Here is a 10,682-nt window from a genome sequence, read left to right on the forward strand (position 1 = left end):
AATTTTCAGTATAGGTATGTAACTCCTTAAATATTATCCATGCATACATCTTGCAATGATTTTAATGACCAGTGGGCTACTGACTTTCAATAGAGACCTCACATGCCACCCTTTGGTGAATTATTGTGCAGATAACCACCCCAGGGGATCCTTGTAAAACCCTATGCACCTCCTGTGCCCTCTGCCAGTTGGTACCAGGGGGTCCCTGGGGGGTCACAGATAGGTGTGAGAGACATGTCTTTAACTTCAGGCTATTTCAGATTTGTAGTTCAAGTCTAAAACCATTGAGAAATGGTGGCAACTCCTGTAATAAATAGGAGAGACTGGCTTCCTTAAAAATAGAATTTGGGCTCATTTTCAATTCAATTTTAAACTAAATCACATTAATTAAACTACCCTTATCATTAGACTCCCAAGTAGGGCTCTGTGTTTTATTACTTTAGCTGGACAGTCAGCATTCACAAAGATGAACCTTGATATTTTCAGTGCTCTCAATACTTGCAAAGGTCACAAATATGTATACATCATACTATTTTAATTCTGGTTAGAGAAGAGTTGGATGCCAAATGCAGATGCCTTGCAGAATACTTTCATACTTTTATTTTGATGTCACTCACTGAATTTCCACCTCCTGGGAGCAGTGCTTCCTGGAACAAAGACTTAAGAGCAGCCTCTGTGCCTCCAGTGTTAATAGGTCATTTCTGGGAATAATGTTTTTGGTTGACACTTTTATGAATCGTGGCCAAAGACAGTAGTTTTTATGGTTGGGTAAATGTTGCATAATAAATACTTCACTGAAGCTCTCTGGTCCACAGCCATTTTGGAATGTAGCCACACTTTTCAAAACCTACCAGTCTCCATCAAGTTGTGATTACTGATAAATCCTAAACTTGACTTCCATGCATAAGAGATAAATAGGGCAGAGCAAAATTTGTAATTCAAAACTTTTTTTTTGGATGGAAAATTGGTTTTGCAGCAAAATGAAAGTTTTCCTGGGAAGTATATGCTTTCCTCAAGAACTTTTCGATATTTATCAGAAAACTGAAAACCCCAATCCCAAATATTTTTGACCAAAAGCTGAAATTTTTGCTTTCACAAAAAAAAAGTTGAATATTTTTTCAGGAGAATATTTAAACAAACATCCCCACCCCCTTTTGTTGAAATGTTCCATGGGTTGGGGGAAGCCATTTTTTAACAAGTGTCTGAGGTAAATCATAGATTGAGACTGTCCTTTTAAACGTCTCTTCAAGCCGTAGACCAGACAGGAGTTTCCTTCTTAGCCACCATGGAAGGGTTCTTATGAGGTCCTCACTCCAGGTGAACGTAAGGACCCCCTTTAGTCTCTATGGTGACCCATGACCTGAGCTACTCCAGGCCTAGGTCTGTTGACATTCCCAGAGAGAATGTGTTGTGGAAGGCAGGGAACTCTCTTTTTTCTGGAACTTCTTTGCTCCTTTTGGCTTGAGGGCTTCCCTTTCCCCGGGATAAGCTAATTTCTCTGAAGAGGCAGTATCCTGGCCTCCCGGGCCTTGTACAGCTCAGAAGGCTGTAGATGTGTTTTGGCTGGAGACTGATCGTTGCAATGGAATAAAATCCACTGTCAGATTTTTTTTCCTTCCAAGCTAGAGAAATCAGTTTCTCAGGAAATAACTATTCCAGGCTGGAGGCTTTCATGCTAATGTAAGAAATGTCTACAGACATTGCAGTGCTCCCTGACTTCCTCTTGAGAGGCTTATTTACAAGTTCTGATTTACAGCCATGAGGGACAGGCCTTCCCAATTCAGTGTGCTGAGGAAATCACAGCCTCAAGATATTGCTCCTCATCTGCAGGGTCCTGAGAAACATGAATTATCTGTTTCAGGGTAGCAGCCATGTTAGTCTGTATTCGCAAAAAGAAAAGGAGGACTTGTGACACCTTAGAGACTAACCAATTTATTTGAGCATAAGCTTTCGTGAGCTACAGCTCACTTCACCGGATGCATTCAGTGGAAAATACAGTGGGAAGATTGATATACACAGAGAACATGAAACAATGGGTGTTATCATACACACTGTAAGGAGAGTGATCACTCAAGATGAGCTAATACCAGCAGGAGAGCTGGGGGGGGATAGGGAGAAAACCTTTTGTAGTGATAATCAAGGTGCCTTTTTGCAAGAGTTCTAAACAATCCCCATCCATGCTTAACTGACATTTCTTCTTTGTCTGTTAGTGTTCAGAACTTTCAACAGTGGGGGAGTTGCTTGCAGTATTTTTTTTGGGGGGGGGGGAGAGGGGTATTTTCAGGTATAATTGGGGTAGAAAATGTGCATAGCATTATGTGTCTAATTAAAACCATGTCAATAAAAAGCAGTTGTGTGCTACATAAAAGATACATTTATAGAAAATTGGCCTGAATTACAGCTGTTTTATACACATTAATTTGCTTTGTCCATACAAAATGGAGTTGAATGAATAGCATGATTGTTTGACGAGGGCTGAAAAGCGGCGCTTGGTGTAAGTAATTTAAATTGAGCACTATTATCATTTACGGATTTGTTCTGTTTAGAATCAATAAGATGAAAAAGCCCTGAAAGCTTTACGCTAATGCTAATCACTCTTGGTTCAGTAACTCCTTGTGTTTAAGTTATGTATTTTTTTTTCTCCTCTCAGTAATTGTGGCTACTTGGGAAGCCAAATATTTAAAGTATCTTCAACTGGGGAGAATCCCCCCTTCCCCTCACTTCATGGACAATTTGGCATCTGTAAATCTCTTGTTGTGATAGAAAAGTTCCTTTAGAGGTTAGTGATGCCAAACAGGAGGACAAAAGAGCCACTCTGGAAAGAAACTGAGCTCAGCTTACGTGGACAATGTGCTGCTTTTATTTTTGGTTTGCAGGGGCACCTTCATTCCACGGTGGTTGGAGTCTCCCAGGCTGACAGCTTCTGAAGTATGATTCTGGTGAACTCCTAGGCTTGAATGCAGCCCTGGGTAACTGCAGAAACTTTACGGATGGTTCCACTATTGCTGGATGTTGTTCCTTTCTGGGTTTACTTATTTTTTGTCCGGTCACTGATCTTCAAAAAGGAAATGCAGAGGGGAAATTGTACAAGGGCAGAAGACAAAAAGTTAAAAGGAGGGTAGGAGCTAGGGGTGCTCCAACATAGAGACCGTGCCAAAACATTTGGGAGTAATAAAGCCCCCGTGCTTCTGAGTAAGGTGAACTGAAGATGAGCAGGAAAGATTAATTAACTCACCAGGTCAAGCAACGGGGCTGCAGCTGGTCTTTATGGCCCAGTGGAAAGGATCTACTAAGCTTGAAGTCTGGATTTTGCAAAGTGAAGGAGAGGCAGCATGACAAGCAAGTTCTTGTGGTGAGAGGTCTAGAGGGGAGTGGCACTCGAAGCAAGGAGCTGCTGAAGTAGTGGTGTTGGAGTTGGGCCCATCCCCCTAAGTTTCCTTTTTCCTTTCCCAGTGAATTTCAGGAGTGATTCTGATAGATGCTGCCTAATGCCACGAGAGGCTCGCTTGAAGAGAGGTTGGAAAGAATTTGGTTCCTGCCGCAGCAAAGCTGGGGTTGTTGACTTAGGGCTGACAAATGATTCATAAGTTTCATGAGTCACTTTATCACCCCCAGCCTGCAGCAAGATTTGATTCCATAAGGACAAAAGCATCATGCACAAAATGTAGGCACAGAGAAGAACTGATATCAGATGGAATATCTGATTTTTCTAATTCCCGATACAGTATCCTGTTATCAATGTACATGCACTGCTGGGTGGACCCTGCTTGAGTTACACTAGGTACCAGTGCAGCAGATCCCGCTACCCACTGACCTAGTGCTTTTGGAGCCTCAGGTCTATTCCTGATTACTCTCACGTATGGTTAACTGAAAACTCTGGGGTCTGGAACACACCCATAGAGGAGTCTAATAAGTAGAATGGTAAAGAGCAAATAGCTAAAGAATAGATAAAAGGATATCGGTTGAGTGAGGAGCAGTCAGGCCCAGAAAAGCTTTTATTTGGAGACTGTAATAGTTTTTATTAGAATGTCTCTAGTGAAGACATCCTCTAAGGACATATGTATCTGTGGATGTTCCATAATCACACTGCTGGCTGTTCCTTTCAGTGGTCTTGCAGCAGTGGATTCAATGGTCTCAAAATGGCAGAGCAGACTCAAATGTAGGATTTCCATCTATTCCATGAACACGTTAATTTACAAAGGGTTAGACTGTGTGGGTGCATAGTCCAAGTCACAAGAAGGAATAAGAATCCACACTACACAGTCTACTTTGAGGTTGGGTCCAGAGGTTTAGGAGTAAGCAGAGCGACCTACCAGTTTACTCTCCTCCCTAGAGTGAGTGGGTGGAGAGTGGGTGCAGCTGCTCAGAGTAGCTGAACCAGTGTGGGGGTGGGTGGTTATTGCAGGCCTATACAATCTTCCAGGAACAAGGAGGAAGCGGGGAAGGAACTGTTCAGAGTGGTGCCTGAGTCACACTAACTCCTGGTGCTACCCCTGGGGTGGTGCCATTTACACCCCCACCACTTTGCTCAGGGCTGTGCCTAAATTCAGAGTGGATCCCCAAGTGCACCCAATGGAAATAACGTACGGCAGGTTTGCCTGTCAATAAGATGGCCAATGTGTAATGTCCCATATTAATTTGTGGAAGTGACACTGATTTGCTGTATGATATTGCAAGATGCAAATTAGAGGCTGGGGATTAGAATGACATTTATAAACAGCTTCTTTTTAAAAACACTCCCAGGAAAAGGAATAATAAAAACCCTGTTAATTAGGGTTGTTAAAAGAAACAGTAAATCTAAACCAACCTTTAAGTAGGATTGGAGGCCCAAGAAGCACCAGCTTTCAATACACCATTTAAATCTCATCCTAGGCAAGATATGGGGACATGCAGATATTGTCCACGGCCATGGTGGTTAGATGAGGTAATGTAGAGGTGTCTTGCTTGGCCTGACACAGCTGTGCTGGATGGGGAGCTTCATGGAGGCACAGGGCTTCTGCTTGATGGTCTTTTTGAACCTGTGGAGATCCACGAGTTTGGGGGCTAACTCCCCTAGCCAATGAGGAAGTATTAGTGCAGGCTCCACATGCAACAACTCAGAAGGAACTCGGTGCATCGGTACTTGTGGAGTTTCTTGTCCCCGCACAGGACTTGCTTATGTAGGGTGTGATTTATTATTGGTATTATAGTAGCACCCTTAAACCCTAACCATGATAAGTGGCCCACTGCATAGACAAGGAGTGAGAAACAACGCTGCCGCGAAGAGCTTACAATTGAAACAGACCAGGCAGAAGAAGGATGCTGAGAGACGTGAAGTGTTAAGTCCAAGGCAGTACACCAGATCACTGGCTGAGCTGAGAATAGAATTCTGATCTCCTGAATCCAAGGCAGTGCCCTAACCATTAGACCATGCTGCCTTTCTAATCAAGCCTTAAAGGTTATTTGGGGATGATATCCAATGATTAAATACCCAGTGCTTTTAAAACCTCAATATGTCATGTACACCACTGTTACGCCTGATTGCAAGGATGCCTTCTTGCCAAATCCTCATTATGTTTTTCAAAAACTGTCTTTCACTTCTAGCAGTTACTCTCCTACATGTTTAATACTACCACACCTGTGAACTTTTTATGAAAAAGCATTTTTAAAAATGTGTTAATAAAAGCAAAGTTTAAAATGGACCAGAGCAGCTAATAGACTCTCGCTTACAATAAATAGCTATAAAAACATCAAAGGTTTTGATAACTGTTAGCTGTATATTTTGTAATGCATGCCTGTTGTATTTCCATTTTGTTAGCTCTATTTAAAAAGCAGTTTTATCACGCACCATTTCCTGTTAAATAGTTCTATTTGTCTGCTCTACAGGAGGCAAAAGATTTTAGGTCCAAAAGAAATTATCTCTCAGTAAATTACTAACTCCATTACTGAATACTAAACATCATCCCCATTTACCATACGAGCAGCTAGAAGAGATAACACTGCAATTTATTTATTTGTTTTGTCCTGTGTGCATAGGTGACACACAGACCCATCTGAGCAGAGAAGGTGATAAACTGACAGGTACATTAGATCTGCCACATATAGTAAAGTTTACTTTGATTATGTAGTAAGTGTCAAGAGGTACAGTAGCTGATGTCAGTTTGATCACTCTTATAGTATATAATGGGTCATCTTTTTCATGGTTGATTGGACACTAATTTTTGTCTAATAAGTAAGCTATCAGTGAGAGTGTTTGAGAGTAGCCAGAGGTTTTTTATCCTACTGAAAGGGAAACCATTCGTGAAATTATTTTAAAAATTGTTTGGATTGCTTGTTGTATTCATTTTTCTCCTCCTAAAGTCTCCTGTTTACTCCAAGAAAGCACTAAAGGGATGCTATTTTCCAGGGACCTGCTGTGAATCTGCTATATGGTGTGTAATAGACTTCCATATTAAAATAGCAGCATCGGATAGAATATTTTTTATCCTCTTTGTATAGCTACCCAACTGAAATGTCAATATGTAACACCTCCCAAACTTTAAGGACATAGGAACGATAATTATGTTCTCTTATCCACATACCCCTTTTTTTGTGTGTGTAATATAGTGATATGCAGCAGCGGTTACATTTGTAAAAGATTTTTTTTTTATTGCTATGGAGCTATGACTGAATTAAAACCAGTTTTTTGAAGTGAATCTGTTAAATAGATTTTGCAATGTTTTACATTAATTCTGGTGTTTAAAAGTTATGTCAACAGATGAAAAAGAGAAAATCCTAATAGAGACACTTAAGAGTGAAGGCTGGTATTCTGTCCTAGTTTATAGCACATAGTTATACAAGGGAAACAGGGGATAGAGTGAAAATGGTCAACTCTTGATTTCTTTGGGGTTGTCAGTTTGTGTCACAACTTTAGCATTATTTAAATATAGCTTCTTGATCCAATAGTCCATAACATAAAGGGATGTTGGTACATAGGGTGGTGACTTCCATGGTAGCAAGGATGGTGTTCGGAGGGAACTTGTTAATGTTTCAGAGTTTCTCTGAGTCCCCATTCTCAAAGGAAACCTGGACAGGACTGTGACAGGATCCCTGCCAGCGTGCAGCCTGGCACTGTGGAACCGCTGTGGCCCCTTAACTCTCTCCAGCCTGGGCTGTCTCTCACAATGCCTTGCTAGTGACCACAGCTCCTGGAGGGGCTTGCTGCTGATCACTCAGCTCAACAGCCTGTGGAGCCCCACACCCAGCTGTACTGCATGAATGCTCCCCAAGCCACTCATGAATCATACAGAGAAAGGCACCAGCCAAATCCCCCCAGCACTGTACCCCAGGAATATACTGTCTTGCACTGCTCGAGATGGGCAGTGCAAATGTATTAATTGGTTCAACACTTCAACAATGGAAAGTGGACATACACCAGCCTTTGCAAACCTGAGCAGATTTGCCCTACACTTCATACAAATTCACTGGTAAAGGTAAACAATTAAACAAAGGTATTGACTATAAAAGGTAGATTTTAAGTGATAGGCAAAAAGTCCAAGTTAGTTACCAAAAGAAATAAATATATAAGAATGCAGTCTGAACTCTCAACCCTATTAGACTGGACAGCAACTAGATTAAGCAGTTTTTCTCACCCCCACTGGATATTGCAGTCCTTAATATACAGGTTTGTTCCTTACACCTGGGCCAATCTCCTCTGTCGGAGTCTTGTCTTCTTCTCAATGTCTTGGTTGCTTGCAGTGTAGGTGGGGGCAGGAGAAGACCCAAGCCTGGGGCCCCTGTGGTCTCTTTTATACCCTCAGTCCCATGTGCTTGGAGAATTCAAGTCCAGGCATGTCTGGGGGCATTGCTGAGTCTCCAGGCAAAGCTGAGCAATTCCCCTGGTGTGGCCTCATGCAGGTGAGTCACTGAATTGTAGCTCCCTTGCTGGACAATGGCTGTTGACACCCTGCTTGGGCATTGGTTATTTTCCTTGCTGTTGTCTCTGGGAAGCTAATATCTGACTGATTCCCCAACTTACAGCATGTTTTAGTGACAACCATACAACATATTCACATAACTTCATATGCATTGATATACATATATGGATTGAGAAATGACTTTCAGCAGATCATAAAACAAAAAAGAAGCTTACAAGAAGTGGACGATTGGACAAATGACCAGGGAGGAGTATAAAAATATTGCTTAGGAATGCAGGAGAGAAATCAGGAAGGCCAAATCACACTTGGAGTTGCAACCAACAAGAGATGTTAAGAGTAACAAGAAGGGTTTCTTCAGGTATGTTAGCAACAAAAAAAGTCAAGGAAAGTGTGGGGCCCTTACTGAATGAGGGAGGCAACCTAGTGACAGAGGATGTGGAAAAAGCTAATGTACTCAGTGCTTTTTTTGCCTCTGTCTTCACGAACAAGGTCAGCTCCCAGACTACTGCACTGGGCAGCACAGCATGGGGAGGAGGTGGCCAGCCCTCTGTGGAGAAAGAAGTGGTGCGGGACTGTTTAGAAAAGCTGGATGAGCACAAGTCCATGGGGCCGGATGCGTTGCATCCGAGAGTGCTAAAGGAGTTGGCGGATATGATTGCAGAGCTATTGGCCATTATCTTTGAAAATGCCTGGCATTCGGGGGAGGTCCAGGACGACTGGAAAAAGGGAAATGTAGTGCCCATCTTTAAAAAAAGGGAAGGAGGAGGATCTGGGGAACTACAGGCCAGTGAGCCTCACCTCAGTCCTTGGAAAAATCATAGAGCAGGTCCTCAAGGAATCCATTGTGAAGCACTTAGAGGAGAGGAAAGTGTTCAGGAACAGTCAGCATGGATTCACCAAGGGCAAGTCATGCCTGACTAATCTAATTGCCTTCTATGACGAGATAACTGGCTCTGTGGATGAGGGGAAAGCAGTGGACGTGTTATTCCTTGACTTTAGCAAAGCTTTTGATACGGTCTCCCACAGTATTCTTGCCAGCAAGTTAAGGAAGTATGGGCTGGATGAATGCACTATAAGGTGGATAGAATATTGGCTAGATCGTCAGGCTCAACAGGTAGCGATCAATGGCTCCATGTCTCATTGGCAGCCGGTGTCAAGTGGAGTACCCCAAGGGTCGGTCCTGGGGCTGGTTTTGTTCAGTATCTTCATTAATGATCTGGAGGATGGCGTGGACTGCACCCTCGGCAAGTTGGCAGATGACATTAAACTGGGAGGAGAGGTAGATACACTGGAGGGTAGGGATAGGATACAGAGGGCCCTAGACAAATTGGAGGATTGGGCCAAAAGAAATCTGAGGTTCAACAAGGACAAGTGCAGAGTCCTGCACTTAGGACGGAAGAATCCCATGCACCGCTACAGACTAGGGACCGAATGGCTAGGCAGCAGTTCTGCAGAAAAGGACCTAGGGGTGACAGTGGACGAGAAGCTGGATATGAGTCAACAGTGTGCCCTTGTTGCCAAGAAGGCTAACGGCATTTTGGGCTGTATAAGTAGGGGCACTGCCAGCAGATCTAGGGACGTGATTGTTCCCCGCTATTCGACATTGGCGAGGCCTCATCTGGAGTACTGTGTCCAGTTTTGGGCCCCACGCTACAAGAAGGATGTGGAAAAATTGGAAAGCGTCCAGTGGAGGGCAACAAAAATTATTAGAGGACTGGAACACATGACTTATGAGGAGAGGCTGAGGGAACTGGGATTGTTTAGTCTGCAGAAGAGAAGAGTGAGGGGGGATTTGATAGCTGCTTTCAATTACCTGAAAGGGGGTTTCAAAGAGGATGGATCTAGACTGATCTCAGTGGTAGCAGATGGCAGAACAAGGATTAATGGTCTCAAGTTGCAGTGGGGGAGGTTTAGGTTGGATATTGGGAAAAACTTTTTGACTAGGAGGGTGGTGAAGCACTGGAATGCGTTACCTAGGGAGGTGGTGGAATCTCCTTCTTTTGAGGTTTTTAAGGTCAGGCTTGACAAAGCCCTGGCTGGGATGATTTAGTTGGGGATTGGTCCTACTTTGAGCAGGGGGTTGGACTAGATGAGGTCCCTTCCAACCCTGATATTCTATGATTCTATGATAACCCTTTCCCTGATACCTTACAAGGCATGCTTTATATGTAAGATCAAGGTTCTATAAAAATGGGGAATATGTGAGTTCCAGGACGCTCCCCCAAGGCATAGAATGACACAAGGACACTTTCTAAGAAAGCAACCACTACTTTTCTAACTTGGTCTTCAGAATACACAGGACTAGGTATATAGCTTTGCTATTGGAGAAGTTTGTCATTGTTTGCAAAGGAATGAGATGCCTGCTCAATTTTCCCAAACCACCATCAATATAACTAGATGCTTTCTTATTTACTTGGGTGCCATTTTTTTGGTGTGATTTAGATAAGATTGCGCATATTCATTGCAATACAGGATAATAAATCTACAATGTTTCAAGTAACTTTAATGGAGCTGGGTGAACCATTTATTAAACAAATGTATCCTCTATTTCTACTTTGTGGTTTTGATTTTGAATGCTCTAAAGGTGAGTTGTATTGCCTCGTTGTCACTTAAGTCCAATGATTTTGTTTCTGTTCTCTCACTGGATAAGTGTACAAGTGCTTCTGCCACAAATCCTGAAATGTATTCCTCACACTAGTGTTTGGGCACCTCACAATCCTAATAGATTTTATCCTCACAACTCCTCTGTGAGGTAGGAAAGTACTGTCCGAGTTTTACAGACAGGGA

Source organism: Lepidochelys olivacea (assembly GCF_965140295.1).
Source record: "Lepidochelys olivacea isolate rLepOli2 genome assembly, chromosome: 9".
Taxonomy (NCBI): Eukaryota; Metazoa; Chordata; order Testudines; family Cheloniidae; genus Lepidochelys; species Lepidochelys olivacea.